The sequence below is a fragment of the Cervus elaphus genome, chromosome 6 (genome assembly GCF_910594005.1).
Source record: "Cervus elaphus chromosome 6, mCerEla1.1, whole genome shotgun sequence".
Taxonomy (NCBI): Eukaryota; Metazoa; Chordata; class Mammalia; order Artiodactyla; family Cervidae; genus Cervus; species Cervus elaphus.
In genome coordinates, this window is record NC_057820.1 from 39,060,950 (window position 1) to 39,087,725 (window position 26,776).

Consider the following 26,776-nt stretch of genomic DNA (forward strand, 5'->3'; position numbering starts at 1 on the left):
TGATAAGAGCTTTGTTACATGCTTTTTCCAGTTGAGAAGTATAAAGTAGCATGCTCAAGAACATGAGGCTATGTACTGTGAAATGTAAGATTTCACCTAATTTTTATGACTCCCTCTCCTTTGTGCCCTTTCTACCCTTCCATGCCAAAGAAGAAATGCTCAGAGTAGTTTCAAGAATATTTATAAATTTTGATGAGGAAAGTGTAAGCATGGAAAAAGAACTAAAATAGTTTGTAAAAAAAATGTGATATCTAATAGCTGAAGAGGAAGCTTTTACTGTCTGTTATAAACTATTCTGGAGGAATTTACTTAACTCACAAAACCTCATCATTCTCCCACAGAGAAAGTTCTTGCCCTTTCAAAGAGAAAGGCAGTTGTTCTTATTCTATGTGATCCTAGATCTTTGTCTTACCTGGACCAGTAGGTCTTTCTCTCCAGGGAATTTGGAATTGGCATTCAGGAGTGGCTAGTAAGTATCTCCTCAGATATGCAGATGACACCAACGTTATGGTGGAAAGTGAAGAAGAACTAAAGAGCCTCTTGATGAAAGTGAAAGAGGTGAGTGAACAAGTTGGCTTAAAGCTCAACATTCAGAAAACTAAGATCATGGCATCTGGTCCCATCACTTCATGGGAAATAGATGGGGAAAGAGTGGAAACAGTGTCAGACAGACTATTTTTTTGGGCTCCAAAATCACTGCAGATGGTGGTTGCAGCCTTGAAATTAAAAGACTCTTACTCCTTGGAAGGAAAGTTATAACCAACTTAGATAGCATATTAAAAAGCAGAGACATTACTTTGTCAACAAAGGTCTGTCTGCTCAAGGCTATGGTTTTTCCAGTGGTCATGTATGGATGAGAGAGTTGGACTCTAAAGAAAGCTGAGTCCAGAAGAATTGATGCTTTTGAACTGTGGTGTTGGAGAAGACTCTTGAGAGTCCCTTGGACTGCAAGGAGAGCCAACCAGTCCATCCTAAAGGAGATCAGTCCTGCGTGTTCATTGGAAGGACTGAAGTTGAAGCTGAAACTTCAATACTTTGGTCACCTGATGTGAAGAGCTGACTCATTTGAAAAAACCCTGATGCTGGGAAAGATTGAGGGCAGGAGGAGAAGGGGATGACAGAGGATGAGATGGTTAGATAGCATCACCGACTCAATGGACTTGGGTTTGAGTAGACTCCGGGAGTTGGTGATGGACGGGGAGCCCTGGCGTGCCACGATTCATGGGGTCGCAAAGAGTCGAACACAAGTGAGTGACTGAACTGAATTGAGTAAGTATCTTCAGCTAGTTGAAAATGGGATATGTATTAACTACAAACCATGGAGAGGCTTTGTTAATCCCAGGCCTGACAAGCAGAGAAGGGGAGGTCTGCAGGAAGTGAAGGGAGTGGACATTCAGAGAGAAGCAGAGTCTTCTATATGGTGACTTGGAAATGAGATAGATATATTTGTAAGTAAATCCTCACCTTTATTTGCAAAATTAATAGTAGGTTGAAAATTGTTAGCTTTGTTAGACATTTATTTTTTCATGAAGCAAACTTTTAGTGGCTATTTTTTGGAAAGGAATGACTATTACAGAAAATTCGGTTTCATAAAATTACATAAATTCTTAGTCAGTCTCATTGCTGTTCCTTTCTTCCTTTTATTCTTCAAATTAACTAGTTATCAGATATCACTTATGCAACCTCTATTTTGGAAGGAGTTACAACTTGCATTACAAGGTTAGTTCAAATTTTATTATTCATTTTATCCTTGACCTCAGTGGTTAAAACTATTAACTAAAGTAGTGCTAATTGTGGTGGTGTTTTTTGATTTAGACACTTGTCCAGTAGGAATTGGACTGAGACCAATTCATTTCATTTGGGCCACTGAAAAGACATCAAGCTGTAATGATTTTTGGTTACTGCTCAAGAGTTTACATTAATATAAAGGGCACTTAGGGTAAAACTCAATCATAAATATCATCCTATACATTTAAGTGAGCGTTTATGTACTAAACTGTGTGAAGTAATGGGGAAAATTATGAATATATTTTAGTATTTTGCAACTGAATATGAAGCACCACTATGTATTTTGTTCCAATGTATTATCTTTTCAACCATACATAATGGCAGTGCATATAGAATATTTTTTAAAACTAAGAAAGAAATCCTTTGCTTTATCCAACAAATACTTGATTGCCTGATATTCCTAAGGTGCTTCCCCAATGGCTCAGAGGGTAAAGAATCGACCTGCAATGCAGGAGACACATGAGATGAGGGTTCAATCCCTGGGTTGGGAAGATCCTCTGGAGAAGGAAATGGCAACCTGCTCCAGTATTCTTGGCTGAAAAATCCCACGAACTGAGGAGCCTGTCGGGCTATAGTTAAAAGGGTTGCAAACGGTCAGACATGATTGAATGACTTATCATTGCCTAAGGTACCATTGCCTAAGAATGCGTAAGGTGAGCATTGCCTAAGAATGCATAGGATCCTGAAGGAAATACATGATCATGGTCCTTAGGAAGTTTTGGTTTCATAAAAGTAATGAGATAAGCAAATGGATAATAAGTGGCAGATTTAAAATAATTGATAAAATTTATTGAGGATTCACTATGTGCCAGGCACTCTTCTAAGAGCTTTACATATATTATACCAGTTGGACCTTTTAACCATACTTTGAGTGTTATTTTATGGATGTGAAAATGAAGTCAGAGTTAAAGCAACTTCTCAAACATGATGGCATTTGAACTTGTGATGTTTTCTCTTGAATCAAACTCTTTTCTTTTCTTTTTTTTTGTCACACCTAATGGCTTGTGGGGTTTTAATTCTCTGACCAGGGATTGAATCTGTGGCCTCTGCAGTGGAAGTGCAGAGTCGTAACCACTGGATCACCAGGAAAGTCCCTTGAATCCCACTCTTAATCTGTTTTGCCTTTAGAGTAAGCTCCTTAAGAGCAATGTAAAATGAAAACAAAACAAAAGCCTACAAACTTGTTTAAGGGCTCACTTATGGCAAAAAACACACTTATGCGGTAATAACTCAGGAAACTTAAGAAGACTGCATCTAGAGCAGTCCTTGATGTATTTGGACATGTGGAACTCTAAAATGAGACATGGTTTTCAGGTAGCGAGACTGTGTCTCAGACCTGCTAGTTTGTCACCAAGTCTTCTTCCCACACACAAAGTGAGGCTGTCTTTCTCATCCTCCCCTGTAGACAGGCCTAACTGTTGCCGAATTAGGTTCCTTTGCCCATTGTGTAGCAAGCCAAATACCGAGACACTGAGGCTTATAGCAGAGAAAGGGTTTGTTCACAAAACAGCCAAGCAAGAAAACAGGAGAAAAGTCTCAAGTCTGCCTCACGGAAGGTAAGGGGCTGGATATTTATGAAATAAAGAAGCAGGTGGTGTGAGGCATGAGGAATGTAAGGAAACGCGATTAGAAATAAGAAAAAGGTGATGTAATTTTTGTCCGGTGCAGGTGCAGCTAAGTCACAGCCCTCTTCACAGGGTGCGTGTTCAGCAAAAGGCGACATAGATGTGTTGCGAGGGTGGAGTTATTGGCCCTCTGACGTCAAAAGGTCACTGACCAGACACTTGTGTATGACAAGTTGACGGGTCAGTTATCCAGATCAGTCTTAAATGACTGGAGCTCAAGCTGGACACAACTGACCCTGAGTTCCTGAAAAACAACTTGGGTGTACGTATTATTATGTAGGCTACTTGAGGCTTGGAGTATGTCCAGTTTTTGTGAAAACAAAGTGAGCTTGATCAATGAAGGTAGGTTACAGTTTATTATTTATTAAGCAAGACATAGTCTAATGGATCTAACTGATGAGTGACCTCAGTTACATAACCATGTGACTGAGTTCTAGCCAAAGAAATGTATATTAGTATATACATTACAATACACATAATATACAATGAGTATTCAGTAGAAATGATATAAAGTCTGCAGACTTCCAGGTCAGGCTTATAAGACCTCCCATGTGTAATTTTTCACCTGCTATTCTGTCTGTTGAAATGGTCCCTAAATCTTAGAAACCAATTGAGGAAGATGAGAGATCACATTCACAGTATGAAAGAGGCCTAGCTCCCTGAATCACATTGGAAAGAGAGCTACACTCTGATTAGGGAAACTCATTTGAGGGAGTTTTGAATGAGAAACAAAACTTTACTGTGGTAAGCTACTGAAATCTTGACATTTGTGGATTGCATTCATTAGACTACCTTCACTAATGTAGGGGATACAAGAAGGATGTTAAGGATTTCCCTACTGGTCCACAGGTTAAAACTCTACGCTTCCAATTCAGGGGGCCCTGGTTCTATCCCTGGTTGGGAAACTAAGAGTCCACATGCGGAAGCAGCAGGGCATAAGACAAAGGAAAAAAGTAGAAATAGAAAAGTGTCATATAGGGAGAGTAGATTAAATTTGCTTCTCACCAGTGTATGTAAAGTGTAATGTTAGTTTCTAAAACCTATGTGAAAAGTTAAAGCAAGTGGCGAAACAATCCTTGAAATTCCCTATTCAATTCTACATATCCAATATGGTACAATATAAAACATAGTTGACCTTATACAAACCAACAGTAGATAATGTCAATTCTTCTCACTCTTGAATTGTTAATGTTTTTCTAGTTTCAATTAATTATTCAACTTCCTCCTTTAGGATATTGATGAAACAATTACCACTTATTTGTCTGGCCACCTGAACCATATGTTCTATTTCTTTTTAATGGAAAAGAAGCATAATCTTTTAAAAGTGTTTGGTGAAATGTGTTAGCTGTTTAAGCCTAGTTTTCCACCATTGCTTCAGACAGACTTACATGATGTCATTTCCTGGAATTGAGAGGTAGTTTATTGAAGGATCGCAGGCTTTATCTGCAAAAGACTTCAATTTGCATCTCAGTGCTGCTTTATTTTAGTTGTGTTATGGATCTTGGGTAATTTAGTTAAGTTTTCTTAACTTTTGGTCTCCAACTAGTAAACTGGAAATAAAACTATACACACATGGTAAGATTGTTCTGAAGATATGTATTTATAATAATGAGTATTTGTTGAGTATTTACATAATGCATTTTATAAATCAATTGCCCTATTGTAAGTTTATGATATTTTTCAGGTTTCTGTGTCTTATAAACATCATTAGTTTTGGTCTGTGTGTGTCACACATTCTATTCAGTGTTTGCAGAATTCTTAGCTCAATATTGAAAAGTCAATATTTTGGTTTATTCTTTCTTTCTTCTCTGTCCATACTTTTGGTACATCCTTAACTCTACTCCATTTCCTTTAAGATCACTCCTTTTGCAAAAATCCTTTTAAGTTAATACATAAATACTAAAAATACTAAAAATTTTAAACTTTGCACTTACAACAAGCTTAATAACTAATTAAGGAATGTATATTATCTTCACTTGACAAGCTAAATGACTTGCCTGATGTTCCACATGATTTTAGTGACAATGCTAGGGCTAAAATACCAATTAACAATTATTGAGCACTTACAATTTGTTTAGAGCTTTTCAAATATTAACTAATTTTTGTTCAAAAAATTCTGAGTTAAGTACTATTATTATCATTAATTCACACATGAAGTAAATGAGGCACAAGGATTTGAGTAACTTGCCTTGGTTGCATAAGTACTACAGGATTGGACAGGTATTTGAACCCAAATATCTGCAAGTCTAAACTATTCTATGCTGATTTTTGTTACAGTACAAACTGTCTTTGGTTCTGTGACTTATACATGATATCACTAAATGAAAGATATTGTTATTGGACAATTCAGCAATCTGAAAAGGTTAGTATAACTGTATCATCTTGTTATGGTACAATGGTAGAAGAAAGTTTAGCTAATAAGGTAAGGGAGGCACATACATTGAAGACCTTAAATACCATGTTTTGCATCTACATGCCTAAACATCAAGTATTATTATTGTTTGGCTTTAAAAAAAAAAACCTGAAGATAAAAAACAATGAAAAAATATATAATATGAAAAAATGTCTTCAATTCTAGGAATGAACCTAGAAGTTAAAAAAAAAACGACTAACTAAAATATCCCAACTGTACATTTACTGGAGACTGTTGTTTCTTCCTATTCCATAGGCTAAATTACAGTTTTTAGAAAAATCATATGCAAATAAAGGCCAAAAAGGAAAAAGATGATTTAAATCATTAAATTTAAAATTATGCTGTGATAATCTCTTTCCTTTTTATGGAATCCTTATACTATAAGAATCTGTAACTGGATGATATATATATATATATATACATATATATATATATATATGTGTATATATATATAATAAAATAATTAAAATAATAAAATAAAATAAAAATTTAAAATAATCCCACTATGTACATATGTGTGTATATATATATATATATATTATATATATTTATATATAGGTCTAGTGGGATTATTTTTGACAGCTTAATGAACTGTCTGACATAGGCAGGAAAATTATTTTATATAGCATTACAGCTACCCTTTCTAATTGTGGCTTAAATCTGAAACGTATCAGAAAATACATTATCACTGGTTTCATATTTGTTTTTTCTAAGTGATTTCCAAATAAAATGAACTCATTCACAAACTTTATCATATTCCAGATGACACTGTGGTCTCAACTTATGGCTTGAAAATGAGGCAGTCCTCTTCTCCCTCTCATATAGTTATGAGAGACATGAATTCTGCAGCTGGAATTCAGCTGACGAACTTGGTTATGATCCAGTAGTCATAGTTCTGTAAAAAGACAGCAGTGGGTATGGTCACAGAACTAATTATATTGATTGCGAATGTGCTATTTTTAAAAAATTGACCTTTTTAATTTCTTTGTGTATGATATACAATCCATTTATTCATGATAAATGATTAATTCTTTCTGATATTTAGATATACATGTAAAATAATTCTATATTTTATATAATGTTTCCGAATTAAATCCACTTTTATACCTTCATCCTACAATCTAGTTTAAACATTTGTTACTTAAAAACCTTAATTTTCATCAAGTTGTCATCTAACTAGTAAGATGATTAGTTGTGGGCCAGTGAGAATATTTTAAGAGAGACTGGGTAGCTTTTTACTTTAATCAAATTCAATTCATATACTTAACTGTTTATTAGGATCAAAGCATTAGGATTAGAAGTGATTCCAGAATATTCATATGGGTTGTTTATTGGTTGCAATCTGGTGAAAAGGTATGGCTAGAAGACTTGTCTTGATACTTTTTCCATAACAGTTATGCTTTTTACTTTGATTATAATTTAAGAGTTGGGAATGGAAAGCAGAGAAAAAAAAATCATACAGGGGCAGGGGGGCAACAAACCTAGTTGATTATGGGTATCACCACAAATTAGAGGATATAAAATAATTAAGACACTTTTTTTTCCTGTTCTTTAATCTTCTGATGGCTGAAGATAAACACAACAAACTCTAAGACTGTGCTTTCCCAATAAAGTGTAACCTGAATGCCTAAATTAGCAGAGAGTAAACAATTGATTCTAACTGGTGAAATGGAAACAGTGAGAGGCTCAAAAATCATGGTGGACGGTAACTGCAGCCATGAAATTAAAAGACGCTTGCTCTTTGGAAGAAAAGTTATGACAAAACTAGACAGTGTGTTCAAAAGAAGAGACATTATTATACTGACAAAGGTATGTACAGTCAACGTTATGGTTTTTCCAGTAGTCATGTATGGATTTGAGAGTTGGACCATAAAGAAGGCTGAGCACTGAAGAATTGATGCTTTTGCATTGTGGTGCTGGAGAAGACTCTTAAGAGTCCCTTGGACAGCAAAAAGATCAAACCAATTAATCCTAAAGGGAATCAAAACTGAATATGCACTGGAAGGACTGATGCTGAAGCTGAAGCTCCAATCCTTTGGCCACCTGATGCACATAGCCGACTCATTAGAAAAAAAACCCTGATGCTAGGAAAAGATTGAGGGCAGGAGAAGGGGGCGACAGAGGATGGGATGGTTGGAAGGCATCACTGATTCAAGGGACATGAGTTTGAGTAAACTCCAAGAGACAGTGAAGGACAGGGATGCCTGGTGTGCTACAGTCCATGCAGTTGCAAAGATATGACTCAGTGACTGAACAACAACAGCAAATAACAAGCGTTACCAAAGATGTTATATCTGAACTGAGCCTTGAAGGATAAATAAAATTTCAAAAGATAGAGAAGAGGGGAAAGATCTTCCAAACACAGACAATAGCATGACCAGAGACACAGAGGCAAGGAAGCATATAATAGTACAATAGTGTGGAAGCTTTTATAACTAAAGACAGACACACAGTCGAGTGGAGAGCAAGGAGTAGGGGGAGACAACACAAAATCTAGGCATAGATTTGATTTTAAAAGCCATCAATTCTACTTAAATATATGGACGTTCACTTTTGGTCTGCTCATCACACTTATTTTACCAAGATCACCTCTTCTTTTTTTTTTTTTTTTTTATTTTGAGTGGGGGAGGGCGTTGGGGTATGGATTCTGAGATTATTTTTGGGAAACTTAGGTCTGCTGAGTTAACACTTTGCTGCCCACAGATGACACTAAAAACTAGTGTCCAAATGCTAGAGTCTCTTAGCAGCAAAGCAGAGGAAGCAAAGTGAAGTTTTAAGGGAAGTGTGAAGTTACCGTAAGGAATCACAAATTTGGAACCAAGAGCAAAGTGAGATTAGACAGGCCAGAGTGTGGGTTTAGAGACGGATGCAATTTCTGAATCACTGCCTAGCTGTCATCAGTGATTTGTTCTGAGCTTTCTGGGTCTAGGTGCAAAGTCAGCTTATCAGGGCCCAAGCCCCCAAATAAGTCAGGTGTAAAACTGAAATAACCAGAGGTAATTTATGTTAATCAATTAATATAATTAAATAATTAAACATCTGAGGTTTCTCTCTTTCCTGTTTTTCTCTTGACTCTTGCTTTTATCCTCATTCCGTAATTCCAAATCTGCAAAAGGAGAACTGCCTAACCAAAGTTAGGTTAAAGGAAGGGCAAAGGCGTACCTCCAGGCGGCAGGATCAGTAGATGCTATTTGCAGAACAAGTGTGCTGGGCCAAGTTGCTTCAGTCAGGTCAGACTCTTCGTGACCCCATGGACTATAGCCTGCCAGGCTCCTCTGTCCATGGGGTTTCTCCAGGCAGGAGTACTGGAGTAGCTTGCTACGCGCTCCTCCAGCGGATCTTCCTGACCCAGGGATTGAACCCGTGTCTCTTATGTCTCCTGCATTGGCAGGCAGATTCGTTACCACTAGCACCACCTGGGAAGCATATGACAAACATATTGTCTTACTTTTGGCCTGACTCTCTACTCTCCAGTGCATGACAAATGGGGTAGAATTTGAAGATTTGTGTTTCACATCTTAAAGTGAAGGAAGCTATACCCTTTTCAAAAACAAATTTTCTTTTGCTGACTTGCAAATCAGTTCATCAGCACACAGTGGGGCAAGGAGAGGGTGGGATAAATTGAGAGAGTAGCCTGGAAACATAGACAATATAAATTACCATATGTAAAAAAAAACAGATAGCCAGTGGGAAATTGCTGCGTGAGGCCTGGAGCTCAAACCCCTGCTGTGTGATAACCTAGAGAGGTGGGATGGGGTGGAAGGTGAGACAGAGGTTCAAGAGGGAGGGGGCATACCTATGGCTGATTCTTGTTGATCTATGACAGAAACCAACACAATATTGTAAAGAAAATATTCTCCAGGTAAAATAAATACAGTTTTTAAAAAGAACAAATTTACTTAGTGGGTGAACACTAATTACCTGAGTTAAGAAAAAAAGGCCTATTTTTTCCATGGGACCAAAGACAATGTGAAGTTGAGTGCAGACACTAGATATATGCTGCTTCTTGCTTTTGCATAGAATTGATTCTTCTTTCCTCTCCAGATTCTTCTTTCCTCTCTAAGCCCTCCTTTGGTGTATTCCCATTCCATTTCAGTGTTCCCTTTCTGAAAACTCATAGCCAGAGTCCTTACTCCTGACCTCTCCTGGAATGCCCATCCAGATTGCTAATCCTCAGCTGCTCCCCAGATGCAAGGCTGAGTCTTCTATTTGTCATATTTGTAGAAGCATTAAATTCATCAGCTGGGCAGTTTTAGATTGTTTCATGTGAATGAATGCTCCAAAAGCCTGGATAGACGTAGTCTTCAGAAGATTGGAAGTAGGGAAACTAAATGGATTCCCTTTTGAATAACTCTTTTCTTGTAAAAACATGACTAATAAAGCACCTGACACATAAGGCTCAATATCCATTTATTGTTATAAGCAAGGCTAATGACTTCTTAAGTTGTTTATGGAAAAGAATAACCAGTATAGGAAAATACATGAACTAATTGTCTTTAGTGGAGAAATGAATCAGCTGTAGCATGAGATTGTATTGCACATGAATGAAATAAAAATATTATTTTGAGATTTATTTGGAAAATAGACATGTTCCAAGGACTCACAGATTGTGGGTGAGATTTTAGCCTTTATCATCTTGTGTGATAGCTCTCTAATCTGCAAAGATCGAAGCATAGTATTTCAAGACAAAGCTTTGCTATTCTATTATTTATGAGAGCAAATTTCATTGTTAGTGTTCTGCAAACTTCCAGGGTAGTGAAGTATACGTGAAACTGTATATTCTCACCAGTTTCCAAATACTATGATGGCTAGATGGCTGATAGAGTTTGAAATTCTATATTATTATAATAAGAAAGAGAAAATGACAGATAATAGGAAACATAAATTGAGATACTGATTCCTTTTCTCCAACCCTGATTTTTTTTTTTTTTTTTTCCTTAACAAACCTGTGTAATGGATAAGAATTCTTAGCTCCATCAAGCAGTCTGGAAATTTTCTTCTTAACCTTTCTTATATTTAGACATTCACAGTTGTCATTCAAACTATACAACAAATAAAGTACCATAAATTCAAGTAAGAAATGGGACCTTCTTTATCACCTTCTAGATATGCCAGCCCTAGGAAGTTGTAGAAACTTTATTTAGTGTTGTCTATCCCATCACTATGCTCTCTGAGAGGTCCAGCTAACAAAACAATCTCCTAATTGATATAAAGTTATGCATTTTCTATAATAAACTAATATTTATGGAGTTGTTCTTTATTATAAATTATTATACCCATAATCTTCAGTTCATTTATAAAGATGAATCAAAAATCATTTGAAAGAATTTTTCTCCTCTATCAATGTTTTCCTCCTAAATTTGGACTAGAGAAAATAAATTCACAAATAAAAGTTAAATTCTTGTGGGAAAGCTTATCATTATTATTATAGAAATATCCATTTATATTTTTAAAAAGCAGTAATTTAATATGCTGTGTAAATAATGCCTTTGTGTTGTCTCACTATTCTAGGTGAGAAATGGATTAGCAATTAACATATGGCAGTTCTGATTCCTTAATAAAAGGAAAAGAGCTTTTGCTCAAAGCTGTTGGAGCTCTTTCACAAATTAATTGACCTTAACAGGTGGAAACTGTGTGGCCCCATATTCCAAAGGGGGAAATGGGAATAGCCAGTTTATAAGAATTGTCAAGTTGTAGAACATATCTAAAAGATAAATGCTTATGAGAGGTGAATTTGGGGACAGCTTTACACTTTAGTCTTTTGAAAGAAGGTACGATTTCTAGCCTTTTGTTCTGACCTTATATATTATAAAACTGATTTTATCTTCAGTTCCAAGTCTGTGGGCATGTTTCCATAGTTATTTTAATGAGCTCTACATGATTTTATTAAGGTTTTTTTTTTTTTAATTACTCTTGTTTGTATCTCCCATATATAACATCCACGTGTAAAGGTCACATACTGCATTTTTCATTTATATGACATTCTAGAAAAGGCAAGGCTATAGTAAAGAGAACAAATCAGTATTTGTCAGGGGTTGGAGCATGCTGTAACTATAAGGGATAGACTTAAGCAGTTTCTGGGGGGGTTGATAAACTTTGCTGGACCCTGCTTGTTGTGGTGGTTACAAGGATGTGTTACAATTTCTTTAATGAACACCAAAAAAGGTCAATTTTACTCAAGTAAATTTACAAAGGAAAAAAAGTTTTAAAAGATTATCTGATTTTTAGTACTGTCTCAATTATTTGCTCTTATCTTAAATGCTAGAATGATATTTAAACGGTTTGTAGGAAAAACTGATAAAATATTTTTGGGATTATTAATACATTTCTGAATATTTAAATATCTAATCATTTTATTGATGAATGAAGGGATACTGTGAAATCTTTCTATAATGCAATCCTCAAGAGATCAGCACAAGCGATCACCTAGATCCTTTCTCTATTTTCACCTTCCAAACATCTCAGGTAAAAACAGATAAGCTTCTTTCTGCTGAATTTCTCTTAGTATTAAAGTATTACAGTGAGAATTCAGTATATTTTGCCATCCATTTTTCATATTTTTGCAAGTGTGAAGGACAGACATTTCTTACAATTTAAAGTTAGGTTTTAATCTTTCTTCTTATATATCTAGGTTCGTCTCTTTATTGTTGTAAAACTATAGCTATAGCTTGTATCTTCATATTTTTGAATCTGAACCATGTATTTTATAATAGAATAAAATAGTAAAAGTGAAAGAACCTTATAAACAACAACAAAAAAATCACAGAAATATAAAACAGTGAATGTCAATCAATTCAAACTGACAGCGAATCTCAAAGTGGGCAGCTTTCAAGTTCTAATTGAATTGAAAAGTTTAGCACTTCCTTATACCTACCTGCAGAATGTAGGTAGCTACATGGTAGGAGCTAAAAGCTCATCTCTCCCTTGAATATTTTTGATAAACAATTAAATATTTATACTGTGATTATGCTGAAATTAGATGATTTTTCAGGAATAAATGGCAATTCAATAGTCTAGGTGTTTATCCCTTATTAGCCTTAGAACTTTTCTACTTATAGTAAAAGGTAATGATTTCTTTCACCATTTAATATTTATCAATTTTCACTCTCAGATATTCAGTTTGTTACAAACTCTTAATGAAAGAAAAAATTGGTTCAGAAACATACACACATTTTTTAATGTATAAGGCTGCTTTAAGAATTTAAAACTAAGAAAAATATGAGGTACCGTTACACGCCAGTCAGAATGGCTGCTATCCAAAAGTCTACAAGCAATAAATGCTGGAGAGGGTGTGGAGAAAAGGGAACCCTCTTACACTGTTGGTGGGAATGCAAACTAGTACAGCCACTATGGAGAACAGCGTGGAGATTCCTTAAAAAACTGGAAATAGAACTGCCATATGACCCAGCAACCCCACTCCTGGGCATACACACCGAGGAAACCAGATCTGAAAGAGACACGTGTACCCCAATGTTCATCGCAACACTGTTTATAATAGCCAGGACATGGAAGCAACCTAGATGCCCATCAGCAGACGAATGGATAAGGAAGCTGTGGTACATATACACCATGGAATATTACTCAGCCATTAAGAAGAATACTTTGAATCAGTTCTAATGAGTTGGATGAAACTGGAGCCCATTATACAGACGGAAGTAAGCCAGAAAGATAAAGACCTATAGAGTATACTAACACATATATATGGAATTTAGAAAGATGGTAACGATAACCCTATATGCAAAACAGAAAAAGAGACACAGAAGTACAGAACAGACTTTTGGACTCTGTGGGAGAAGGCGAGGGTGGGATGTTCTGAGAGAATAGTGTTGAAACAAGTATACTATCAAGTGTGAAACAGATCACCAGCCCAGGTTGGATGCATGAGACAAGTGCCCAGGCCTGGTGCACTGGGAAGACCCGGAGGGATGGGATGGGGAGGGAGGTGGGAGGGGGGATCGGGATGGAGAACACATGTAAATCCATGGCTGATTCATGTCAATGTATGGCAAAAATCACTACAATATTGTAAAGCAAATAGCCTCCAACTAATAAAAATAAATGGAAATTAAAAAAAAAAGAGTTTAAAACTAAGAAAAATAAATGTAAATTTTGGAATTTGCTGAACATTCAAATTTTTTCCAATGGGAAAATCATCTGTTAACACTTTGTCATCTTGATCTGCCATTTTCCAGGAGATTTGTGTTCAATGGTACCTTAACTGTCCCTGTGTAGCCCCCTCAGTTAATATTCCTTCTACCCTTGACTCCTGGAAACCACTGATGCAGTAGTTTTGCCAGAATGTTGTATACATAAAATCTTACAGAATGAACTCTTTTGGTTCTGGTCGCTTTCATTTAGAAAAATTCATTAAAGTTTATCCTTGCTGTTACATGACTTGGCAGCTTGTCCTTTGTGTTGCTGAGTCATGTTCTGTTGTGTGTAGGTACAAGTTTTGTTTATCAGACACTTGTTGAGGCACTTTTGCCTTGTTTCCAGTGAATAAAGCTGTTAGGTTTGCACAGAGGATTTTAGGGGGACATGAGTCTTCAGGTCTGAGCATTCAATTTGAAACACAAACTTTAGGACTTACATTGGTTGGGGGTAAGATTAGGGTTGCCAGCCAATATTCTGTCTTTCTCTCACACACACAGTCTCTCTCATTGGCTTGTTTGCTTGTTTACTGGAAACTTAGATCACTGTTTTCAGGAACTCAGATTATAGCAGGATGATGGTTTTTACTAATTCCATATCTTTTGAGGGTCCAAGTAGAGATTTCCCATGCAGGATCATCCACAGAGTAAAGGGAATAAGAAAAAGGAAAAGATTGAGTTGGAGGAATGTGTGGGAGTAGAGAGATTAAAAAACTCACCTTAGTTTCCTTTTGGGCCTCTCTGGTTCACTCATTGTTTATAATAAAATTATTTTAAGTTTAAATGTATGTTTATATGAACTGAGTTTTTTAGAGAAGGTTTCTCAACATGGGATATATTGCAAACATTTTTTTCCCCTGAAAGATTTTCCAGGCATGTTACTTGTCAAGTAGCGCTTATAATTGATTGTGTGGAGTTGAATTTATATTTCTACATTTTAGATTGTTGAGTCATCAGGGCCATTTGGGGGAAAAAAAAAAAAGTAACCCTGTGTAGTAGACAGAATTCTCAGATGGCCTTGAAGATTCCATTCCCTCCCTTGGGTCTGGGTGGTTTGGACCTGTGAATATAATGGCGTATCATTGTCGCGATTGTGTGACTTTATATGGTAGAAGAGCTGTTGTAGATATGAAAAAATCCCCCATCAGTTGACTTTGAACTAATCAAAAGAGAGATTTTACTATGTGAGCCTGATGTAATAATTTGAGTCCTTAAAAGAAGTCAGAGAGTCAAACAGCAGACTTTCCTGCTGTCCTTGAGGAAGCCAGCTACCACATCCTGAACTGCCTATTGGATTGGGACCTTTGGCGGGGTCCTGAGGGTAGCCTCTAAGAGTTGACAGTATTCCATTTTGCGGCTAGCAAGAAAAGGGAGACTTCCTTCTCTACAGCAACAGGGACTGAATTCTTCCAACAACCAGTAAGTTTGAAAGATGACCTGAGACTAGAATGAGATTGCAGTTCTGGCTAACACCTTGATTTCAGTCTGGTGAGATTCTGAGCATGGGAGCCATCTAACCCGTACTTACATTCTTGACCCAAGGAAATTTGTATGATATGTTAGTGTGGTTGTAAATAGCTAAATTTGAGTAATTTGTCATATAGCAATAGAAAGCCTAATATACTACAAATGGGTCATTTTTAAAATGGCATAGTATTTAATGAAAAAACTTTTCATGGAATAATACTTACAAAAATTAGTATTTGCTAGTATGAATATGATACTTTAAAAAATCCTGTGCTTGTGGACACTTTGATCAGACAGGAGGTATTTAAATTTCTAGACAGACTGGTGAAACTCCCAGGAGGTCATCACTAGGCAAATTTTTTGATGATGAGGGATAATTGTTTGTTGGTTTAGAAATTCCCTCATTAAAAAGTACAAAATGAATATAATATTACCTTAGTACACAGGTTTTGCTTATATATGATGAAGTTAAACTATGAATTCTCAAATAAAATATGATTCATATTTTAAGTGCCAAACCATTACTCTATGTTCAAGAATTAACTACATTTTTTTTACAGGAAATGGTTGGCTAAGTTTTAATGCTTATCTACATGAAATAGTACTGTGTATACTTTTGATTTGCATGGGCACAAATAACTAAACACAAGCCCTAATGTTCTGGTTATGAAATCTTTGAGATTAAATTATTTTCTGTAGATAAAACAATAAGTACATATGGGTTACAAATGCAATTCTTGAAATCTATTAGCAAAGATGACTTTTAATTTTGTTTTCTTTTCTATTGGGGGATACATATTTCATGAAGTTGCACATGCTTTCAAATTATTACTGAAGTAGTCATCCTTGAATACCTCCTCTAAACGTTTCATTCATGATATGTCGACCAACTTGTTTCCTCATATCTAAGTAACAAGCAAGGTGATTTTAAGAATGCTATGACTTTACTATATTATCTTACACTTTTATTCATTAGTCACAAAAGTACATTTAAACACTTGTAGATTATTTTACTTTCCCTAACTCTTCTCTCCTGTCTCTAATGAAGAATTACATATTTCCCTTTCTATCTCCTTGCCAGGTGGCTTGCCAACCCTCTCATTTGTTTAAATACTTTCTGACCACTTGGTCAGTCTTGGCTCTGTGACTTGTGAGAGACAAGGAAATCAGAGCAAAAGAGATCTTTTCACTTTGAGATGGAGGCTTTTAGAATATTATGCACTGCTGAGGGATGTTTTTGATGTGCTATAAGAAGAGGTGTGCCAGATAGGAGCTAATCTCTCAGCCTGACCTGAAAATGAAAAAATCTTGGGGAGGGGAGTAAAAGTGTATCCTGACAACCAGAACTGAGCTACAACTGACCGGCACTATTCATATACAAACCTTTTGTTGTTTTATAAGCTTTTGATATTAGTTTCTACAACAAAAGTCAGTAATACAGTCTGAAATTTAATTTTCTCTGAGATAAAAATATCATTTATCTGAACTGATAAGCACTTCAATAGTTTTCTAATGCCTTTAGACTAAAAATCAAAGTCTTAACTTGTTTACAAAATCCTGTATGATTGGGCCTATACTGGATTTTTTTTTTTTTTAACAGTTTTTAGAATTCACCATACATTCTCTCTGTATCAGAAATTCTGCCCTATCCCCTTTCCACCAGGAGAAATAGTATATTCAGTGATCTTATAGTTATGATTAAATGATTAATGTCTTTTTATCCTACTTCATTTTCTCTCCAAGATAATAAGGATTGTGTTGTTTGTTCATCATTTTTTTCCACAGTACCTATCACAGTGCTGGAGCATAGTAGAAGCCTAATAAATATATGTTAAATGAAGCAAAAAATGAAATAAATTGATGTGCCATCTTTATCCCAAAAGACATCATAAGTTTCTTCAGATTTAGAGTCATGTTCCCTTAATTTTTAAAAACATTATTTCCAAAGACTCAGTATACGTGTTTCTATAAGAAATGTGCTTTAAAATATTACGGAATATTTATTAAGTCAAAAGCAGAACTAGAATATTGCACATTCCAATTTAATATTATTTCTCATGAAGCAAGAATCTATTTTCACTTTTCTTAGTCTAAGACTGTTGAATGGTTTTCTGTTGTCATAGTAACACTACTGAGTTTTTATACTGGTTTTCCCCATATTTTAAACATCATATTATTTCATTAAAGAACTTAAAAATTTTGAGGCAAGTAATATTGTCTGCTCCTGATGGCTAAAATACACACAATTTCATATGCTTTCTGCATATATTTAAATTTGACTTTTAAATTACACTTATTTTAATGGAACTCCTCTCTTTTGTGCTTTGAGCTTCATATGTTCCAACTTACAGAGTCAGTCTTCATGCTTCCTTAAGTTTATTTTTCTCGGTATGTGTTCTTAATAAAAAAGCATTGCTTTAATCCATCAAATATAAGGATTTACTATTCAGACCCGAAAAGAAACATGGTATAGTGTAAAGTGAGTTTAGAATAGACCAGAGAGCAATTCTATAAGGTATATTCAGAATCCATTACACTAAGCAAAGATTGGAGGCATATGGCCAAGATGTTGACTGGAATATTGTTGGGTAAGTAAACATGAAGGTATAATACATTGGTATATATGGGTCAAAAAGGAAAGATGAGTATTTTCCTTCTGACTCCTAAGCAAGTATAGCTGGTGTTCTTATTTTTAGGAGACTATGTATAGCTTGAACAAGGAGAAAATGTTGGAAAAGGGTTATCAGTAACTTGGATATGGTTGTGGTAGGTCTTTCCACAAGTTAGTATTCTCAGCATTTTTGTCTATTATTAATATTAAGTGTTTTAAACTGATAAAAAATTTGGGATAAAATCATAATGTATGGTTTTTAGATTAGATAGCTGATTTTCTGTGCATTTTGTGCTTCTGTTTTGAATCTGGCAGTTATATTTTTCTCTAAGTATTGAGACAATATTTAGGATGTTTATAAAAATGCAGCTATGAAAATTCAGCAAAGAGGCCATTCAGAAACTGGTCAGATTTTTGGTGACCAAATTTTCACGTGCTAATTAGATGATTTACCCATCCAATATTCTTGTCTGGGAAGTTCCCTGGACAGAGGAGTCTGGCAGGCTATAATCCATGGGGTTGCAAAGAGTCAGACACAACTGAGTGACTGAGCATGCACATTAGATGATCTGGTACTTTGATTACTAAATGTTAAATAACACCCTTTTTCTTTCCACAAATAATACTGTAATTTTAATCTGTTACTGCTAAGTCACGTCAGTCGTGTCCAACTCTGTGCGACCCCATAGACGGCAGCCCACCAGGCTCCCATCCCTGGGATTCTCCAGGCAAGAACACTGGAGTGGGTTGCCATTTCCTTCTCCAGTGCATTTCTTTCTATTTTATATTATAGAGTAAATGAATTTTTGAGACAAGTAAAGGAACTCAGTGATAGAGTTTGGGGAATGGGACGAAAGAAGAAAACAACAAAATAAGTGGAGAAAATCAGCAAATTATTTTATTTGCTTGGAATACTAAACAAACTCTAAATTTCTGGAAATGAAGAAAGAGAAATAAAGAAAGGGAATGTTTTGGTTATTTTAAGTTTCCAGGACCACAGATTTATTATTTGGGTATACAAATTTAGATTTTGCAGGGAAATATAGTATAGTGCTGTGCTGATAGAACCCATACCCTATAATAGATGGTATTACAAATGTGCTCTAAATTGTGAGATATTCATGTTAGGGAATCTTTTTTGTTCTCTGCAATTAGTGCTTTGTGTACCCTAATTAACTCAATGCCCATCAATTAGCAGTATTGTTCACGACCTAAAAAACACATTTTAGTAAAATGTGCATATAAATGCTAGATTATGAAGTAATTCTTTCTAGCCTCATTGTATTGACTTGAATACTGTTGGTAGTGATGATGATTACTATCATAACAATAGTAATAATTTATTTTCTGCATAATATGGAACAGGTACATTGTCTTTTCATCTTAACAAATCAATGGGGTAAATATTCAGTTCCAATTTTGTGGCTGTGGATACTGAAGCACAAACAAATTATTTAACCTTTAGTAAAGATTATAAACTACATAATAAGTATTTTAGGGGACTTGAACAAATGGTTTTTTAGGATTTCCCATGCTTTTTCTATTATGCCACAGTACTTCTTTAAATTCAAAATTGACAGATGTAATGAGAATGGTAGAGTACTTACCTGTCCGAACGTACTTAGGACACTAAAAACAGATTCTTTTCATTGTAATACAATAGGTAATGGTTTCCATGGTATTTCTTCTTTGGAGCTATATGTGGAACTAAGAAGTCAAAGGTCACCCATTCAACGTTTACTTAGAATTATGCACAAAGTATTATTTTAGGTCCTAGAAAAGAAAAGTTACAAAATAGCTCTTACCAACAAACATGTTTAGTTTGCATAAATTTTGTCCTTCAACAATTGTATGAGAATGAAGGGCAGGTTATCCTCATTTTGCATGAGGAAGTTGTGGACAAATATGTTCTTCTGAATCATAATGGAGTAACATGCCCTTGAAAAGATATTATATATGGGATTAAGAATGGTGTACATTTATTAAGAAATATGAAATAATTTGCCCACTAGAGACTTTTGAAAATTGGAAGATGTTATTTTCTAGTGTACAGACTATGTGGTGTAGAGTATGAATAGTTGGAAGTTTGGTAGGAGACGAAAAACTCTAATTTGATGGCTTAGATGACCTACTCAGGGGACAGAGAATGTAACCAATAAAATTCCATTTTATTAATGAGGCAGTCTTTCCTAGCTGTGGAAAGTTCAGGAGTCAAATTACACACACACACACACACACACACACACACACACTTACCATGTGTCTGTCTTTGGGAAATTTTCTAAATCCCTCTGAGCTTCAGTCTCTCTGGATGATACTACTTGGTAATATCATCAGTAAATGTATGGCAATGCTACTTAATACTCAAAATGTCAGGCATACAAGAAATTTCTAATCACACTAGTTCTATTCTTGTCAGCTCCCTTTACACCTTGTTTGGTTTATCCTATTTCCAGACTCTTGGCCAGAATTTGCATTTTTCCTTCTTTCTCAAATTGTAGATCTCAAAAGGCATGGCTTCAATCTTTCTCATAACATTTCGGTTTTTGCCATGCATTGACATGAATCAGCCATGGATTTACATGTGTTCCCCATCTTGAACTCCCCTCCCACCTCCCTCCCCATCACATCCCAAATAAATGAAAAAAAATATATATATATATATAAACCAAAAGAAAAAAATTTTCAGTAGTATACTTATACAAGTGACTGTCAAGGAAAACATAACAATGTTTACATGAGTGTTAAGTCAGTTTTGCCTCTATTCACTATTCTTCAAAACTTCAATAGACTTGTCCCACCCTTTTAGATGGGAGAAAGGGAGAATAAATGCTTACACCCTATGTAGAGTTGACAGAAAGGAAAGCAAAAGGCAAAAGGGAGGGAGGGAGGAAGAAAGGGGAGACCAGTTGAGTCTCCATTATTGAAGAAGAAGCAAGATATGTGATTGGGAAGCTCCCAAGGATTTGAATAGGAAAAAATTGCAGAGCAAAGCTGAGAAAAAGCTAATATATCAGTGTGAAACAGATAAGAACTCTTCCTTAGATAAACTGAGTAATTAGTGACGTAAATAAAAACCAAGACCAAGAACCGTGAAATAGTTTATTTCAAAATAGTTAGCTATTCTCTGTCATATGATTGAATGTAGATTAGTTGTATAGAGAGGCTGTTCTGAAGAGTTTCTGAACATAATCACTACGTTCAGCTCACATAATGTCTCTTCCAGAAATTGTGGAAGATATTTAGGTGAAGGGTTAATAAAACTGCCCTGGTTTACATTTTGAGCATCATACTAGTATCTAACTTGACTGTTCAATAAATTAAGTGAAAGTGAAGTGAAAGTTACTCAGCCGTGACTGACTCTTTGTGACCCCATGGTCTAAAGAGTCCATGGAATTCTCCAGGCCAGAATACTGGAGTGGGTAGACTTTCCTTTCTCCAGGGGAATCTTCCTAACCCAGGGATTCAACCCAGCTTGCCCACATTGCAGGCAGATTCCTTACCAGCTGAGCCACAAGGGAATTAGGTAAATTATAATTTGCTTAATAAAATTTTATATTTGCTTGACTGTTGTGACAATCTGATTTTTAAAAATTCCACAGTTTAAAAAAAAAAAAAAGCTTTGGGCAGCTAACTAAGCTACCAAAACATCAACAGATAATCTATAATCAAGAACCTTTGAATTTAGAGAAAAAAAGATTTCTGGATTACTGATAGCTACTACTGTGAGAGTTTTTATATGTAATATCCAAGTAAGATCAGGAAAGCAACTAAACTTTTATGTGCATTAACTTTTTGTCAGGCATTGTGGTTATAAGTTACCTTAGTTAACTGATTCAGTTCAGTTCAGTTGCTCAGTCATGTCTGACTCTTTGTGACCCCGTGGACCGCTGCACGCCAGGCTTCCCTGTCTGTTACCAACTCCCAGAGCTTTCTCAAACTGATGTCCATCGAGTCGGTGATGACATCCAACCATCTCATCCTCTATAGTCCCTTTTCTCCTGCTTTCAATCTATCCCAGCATCAGGGTCTTTTCCAATGAGTCAGTTCTTTGCATCAGGTGGCCAAAGTATTGGAGTTTCAGCTTCTACATCAGTCCTTCCAGTGAATATTCAGGACTGATTTTCTTTAGGATGGACTGGTTGGATCTCCTTGCTGTACAGGGGACTCTCTGGAGTCTTCTCCAACACCACAGTTCAAAAGCATCATTTCTTGGATGCTGTTTTCTTTATAGTCCAACTCTCACATCCATACATGACTATTGGAAATACCATAGCTTTGACTAGATGGACCTTTGTTGGCAAAATAATGTCTCTGCTTATTAATATGCTTTCTAGGTTGGTCATAACTTTTCTTCTAAGGAGCAAGCATCTTTTAATTTCCTGGCTGCAGTCACCATCTGTAGTGATTTTGCAGCCCCCCAAAATAAACTCAGCCACTGTTTCCCCATCTATTTGCCTTGAAGTGATGGGACCAGATGCCATGATCTTAGTTTTCTGAATGTTGAATTTTAAGCCAACTTTTTGATTCTCCTCTTTCACTTTCATCAAGAGGCTCTTTAGTTCTTCTTCACTTTCTGTCATAAGCGTGATGTCATCTGCATATCTGAGGTTATTGATATTTCTCCCAGCAATTATGGTCCACTGGAGAAGGGAATGGAAAGCCACTTCATACACTTGCCTGAGAACCCCATGAAAGTATGAAAAGGCAAAAAGATAGGACACTGAAAGATAAACTCCCCAAGCCAGTAGGTGCCCAATATGCTACTGGAGATCAGTTAATTGATTAGGTGACATCATTGCTTTGAAACTAGACTCTTAAAATCCGCACAATTGCAGGAGAGAAATTACCAGTGACTGGAAGGAGTTTTTTTAAGAGAGAAGAAAAATGCAAAGATATTATTGTATTCTCAGACTTTCTTACTACTTTAAAATTCTTCTCTTAAATTCTTATCTCTATCCCCAAATTTTAGGCATACTCTTATTTGGCTGCATAAAGACACAGCTATGCCAGGAATACATTAGATGCCATTACCCATTCTGGAAATCCATTATACCAGGTATATTTTCTTGATGCTTACGCATAACTTCCATTAACGTTAATGAGAGTTGCATTCATGCATGGAGTAGAGAATAGATCCATTATCTCTAAAGGGCAGTTTCCCTTTTAATACATTGCTCAAGTTTTATTACATGTTTCCCTTTTGTTTATATTATGAAGTTTCAGTTCTTCATTTATAGAAAGTGGCATATAACCATGGAATGAAATACTTCTGTTGGAGAGTTCTTCCAGAGAATTTTTAGGCCATGAGAATGAGGTTGTTGTTGTTGAGTTGCTAAGTTGTGTCTGACTCTTCACAACCCCATGGACTGCAGCATGCTGGCTTCCCTGTCCTTTTAACTGCACCCTGGCATTTGCTCAAATTTATATCCATTGAGTCAGTGATGCTATCAATGTGGAATGTGAAAGTATTATCTTTTAAAGTCCCTGTTCTTATAAAACTGTTGCAACCTTAGATTCATTTAGAACCTGTAACATACTATATTTAAGTCAAAAACTATTTTAGTAGTTACTGAATCAATTGTTGATATTTGCAATCATTTTCAAACCTACATTAAGCAATTCCTCTAGCAACTTACTTTTAATAGAAGGTAAAGGAAGCTATTAATGAAAACTTAGGTATTTCTATAGAGTTGGGTTAAGTTATGTAGTCCCAAGAAAAATATTTTGGGTTTCTTTCTTATGGGCTAAGAGTCTTAAAAAAGAAAAAGAAAAAAGAAATAGAGTTTTTTTTACAACTATTTTATGGGTAGATTTAAATAATAGTAGGAACTAATCATGAGAAAGATTGCCCTGTTATCTCCTATATTCTTCTAAATACTTCCATATGGATTTCCTCTTAGACATTTCCTCATCACTGATATGGAAAATGAAATGAGCTACCCTTCAAAGAGGTAATTTTATAGTGATACAAATATAAAATGTTAATCCTTTTTTGTCTCATATACTAAACAAAAATATATTGAGCCAACAAAACACCACTCACACATATAACAGTCTGTTCATCTTACTTGTTATACTATATTAATTAATAAAAGCATAGCCTTCACAAACCGTTGTCATTGCTTTATAATTATTAACATATAAATAGTATTTCCATTTAAGCAAAGTGACCTAAAATGATTTTTTTCCCTCCTAAATTGGTGGCTAAAAATAAATCTTCAGACTCAAAGCCATCTAGAGAAAGTAAATGTAGTGATTTTTCTTTTGCTAAATTACTCAGCAAAATGCATCTAATAATTACCAATATTACCAATAATAGATAATTACTGATAATTAATGATAAAGATGTGACACCATTCCATTTGTACTGGGACCTTGTAGAGTAACTGTTCAATAATTGAAATTGGATTTGCAGCTGTCTATCAATAGCATTGACAATATTTAGTCTTTCATTTTTTTCACCATTTTTTCCTCATTTCTATCTTGTTCAGTAACACCTGAATTTTCTCTTTTAGAATACTTATGTCCATCTAACTGAGTTCTTGAGTAGATCAGATCTCTAGAATGCTGCCTTTATATCACCTTCATCTATTTCACATACTATGAATGGTTAGCATTTCTCATGCTGGTTCCATGCCATTGCGTACTGTATCACATCAATCACAAAATTTCTAAGATTTTCTCATTGCCAAATTTCATTTCCATGTAGCTCTGTATATCTCTTAATCTCCATCTCTTCATCAGACAAAGTCTTACACTGTGACCCCTAATTTTAGTTGGAAAAATCAATGCCCAGTATAAGATAATGCATTGTTTAGTTTTCTTTGTAAAAGGGGTGGTCATGCAACTAATTATAACTAATGTAATACACATGAAACTGTTACATGGGACGTTTCGTGTAGCTACTTAAAGAGAGCTGACAATTGAAAGGGCTCCTTTCACAAGAACTTGACTTTTTTATTCTAACTCAAGTTTGCTTGTGTTTGCTGGGTTAGGTCTCATCTGGACATCAATAGGTGACATTGAGGATGGAAAACATGTGCCAGAAGCAGAACATAAATATGGGAACTCGAATCTCCCTAAATATTGTTTTACATGAGATATGAATAATCTTACATGGGTTTAAATTTGACTAATATATAATGGGTTCCTCTGTTAGGTGTAGAAAAAAACAAACCCCAGCCTTTGAAAACTGCTCATTCTTTAGTCCTTCTTTTGCATGGCAAATGTTTTATCTAGTTGTTTAGGCCCAAGCCCTTGAAGAAATCTTTCATTCTTTTCCTCACAGTCTTCTGCTAGTATGTAAAACATCCTCAAGGCTCTACCATCAAAATATATCCAAAATCTAACTACTTCTCACCATGTCTACTTGATCATCATCTTGATCCAAGCAACAAGTAGGTTGACTTATGTATCTTTTCAAAGAACAACATTGGGTTTCCTTAATTTTCTTTATTGTTTCTTTTCTGTTTTAAATTGTACTGATTTCTGCTTTTGCCTTTATTATCTCCTTCCTTCCCCTTGCTTTGGGCTTATATATTTCTCATTTATCCAGTTTCTGAAGGCAGAAACTGTTGAGGAGAAAAAACAATTTTTCTTCTACCTTTCTATATCTTGTGCTTTCCTGGTGGCTCAAACAGTAAAGAATCTGCTGGCAATGTGGGAGACCAAGGTTCGATCCCTGGGTCAGGAAGATCCCCTGGAGAAGGGAATGGCTGTCCATTCCAGTATTCTTGCTGGAGGATTTCATGGACAAAGGAGTTTGGTGAGCTACAGTCCATGGGGGCACAAAGAGTTGGATATGACTAAGGGACTAACACATTTACTTTTTAATTTCTGAGTGTTAGCTAAGATCCCTGTAATAAAAGACAAATTAGCAAAAAAAAAAAAAAAAAAAAAAATTTAACATGTGTACCTCATTTGAGACACCTAGGGAAAAATGAATCTAACTCAAAGAAGTAGCTTAGAATTCAGCCATAAGTATCATCTCAGGAGGAAAAGGGTAGGGGCTTGTAGGTTTCCTAGGGGAGAGTAGACGACATTTTGGAAAGATGAATGGGCCCTTAGAAGACATGGGAAGTATGATATTCGGAGACAGTTTTTCTGGTGTGGTGTCAATTTCTAGTCTCATCTTCTAAGATAATGTCAATTTTCCCCAGTGATGAAACTCCTGGGGAGGCGGTTTATGACAACTCAGTCACTTTTAGAAGGTCTGTCACTAAGTATATACGAAAAATTCAGAAAGGGCTTCTCCCTCAATTTGCTATATTTCAAGTGCTATATCTCAAGTGACTCTACACATGGGCATCACCAGATGGTCAATACCGAAATCAGATTGATTATATTCTCTGCAGCCAAAGATGGAGAAGCTCTATATAGTCAGCAAAAACAAGACCAAGAGCTGACTGTGGCTCAGATCATGAACTCCTTATTGCAAAATTCAGGCTTAATTGAAGAAAGTAGGGAAAACCAGTAGACCATTCACGTATGATGTAAATAAAATTCCCTATGATTATACAATGGACATGACAAATTCAAGGGATTAGATTTGATAGACAGAGTACTAGAAGAACTATGGACAGAGGTTCATAACATTATACAGGAGTCCGTGATCAAAATCATCCCCAAGAAAATGAAAAGTAAAAAGCCAAAATGGTTGCCTGAGGAGGTCTTCCAAATAGCTGAGAAAAGAAGGGAAGCTAAAGGCAAAGGAGAAAAG

At 35.6% G+C, this 26,776-nt stretch overlaps 1 long non-coding RNA gene across 1 annotated transcript in view; it reads left to right on the plus strand.

The window, feature by feature from the left end:
- Positions 1-15,235: 15,235 nt before the first annotated feature.
- Positions 15,236-26,776, plus strand: part of LOC122696183 — a 41,015-nt gene continuing 29,474 nt past the window's right edge. The window contains exon 1 of the long non-coding RNA XR_006341704.1: positions 15,236-15,395. This is a non-coding gene — a long non-coding RNA (uncharacterized LOC122696183). The remainder of the gene's footprint in view (positions 15,396-26,776) is intronic.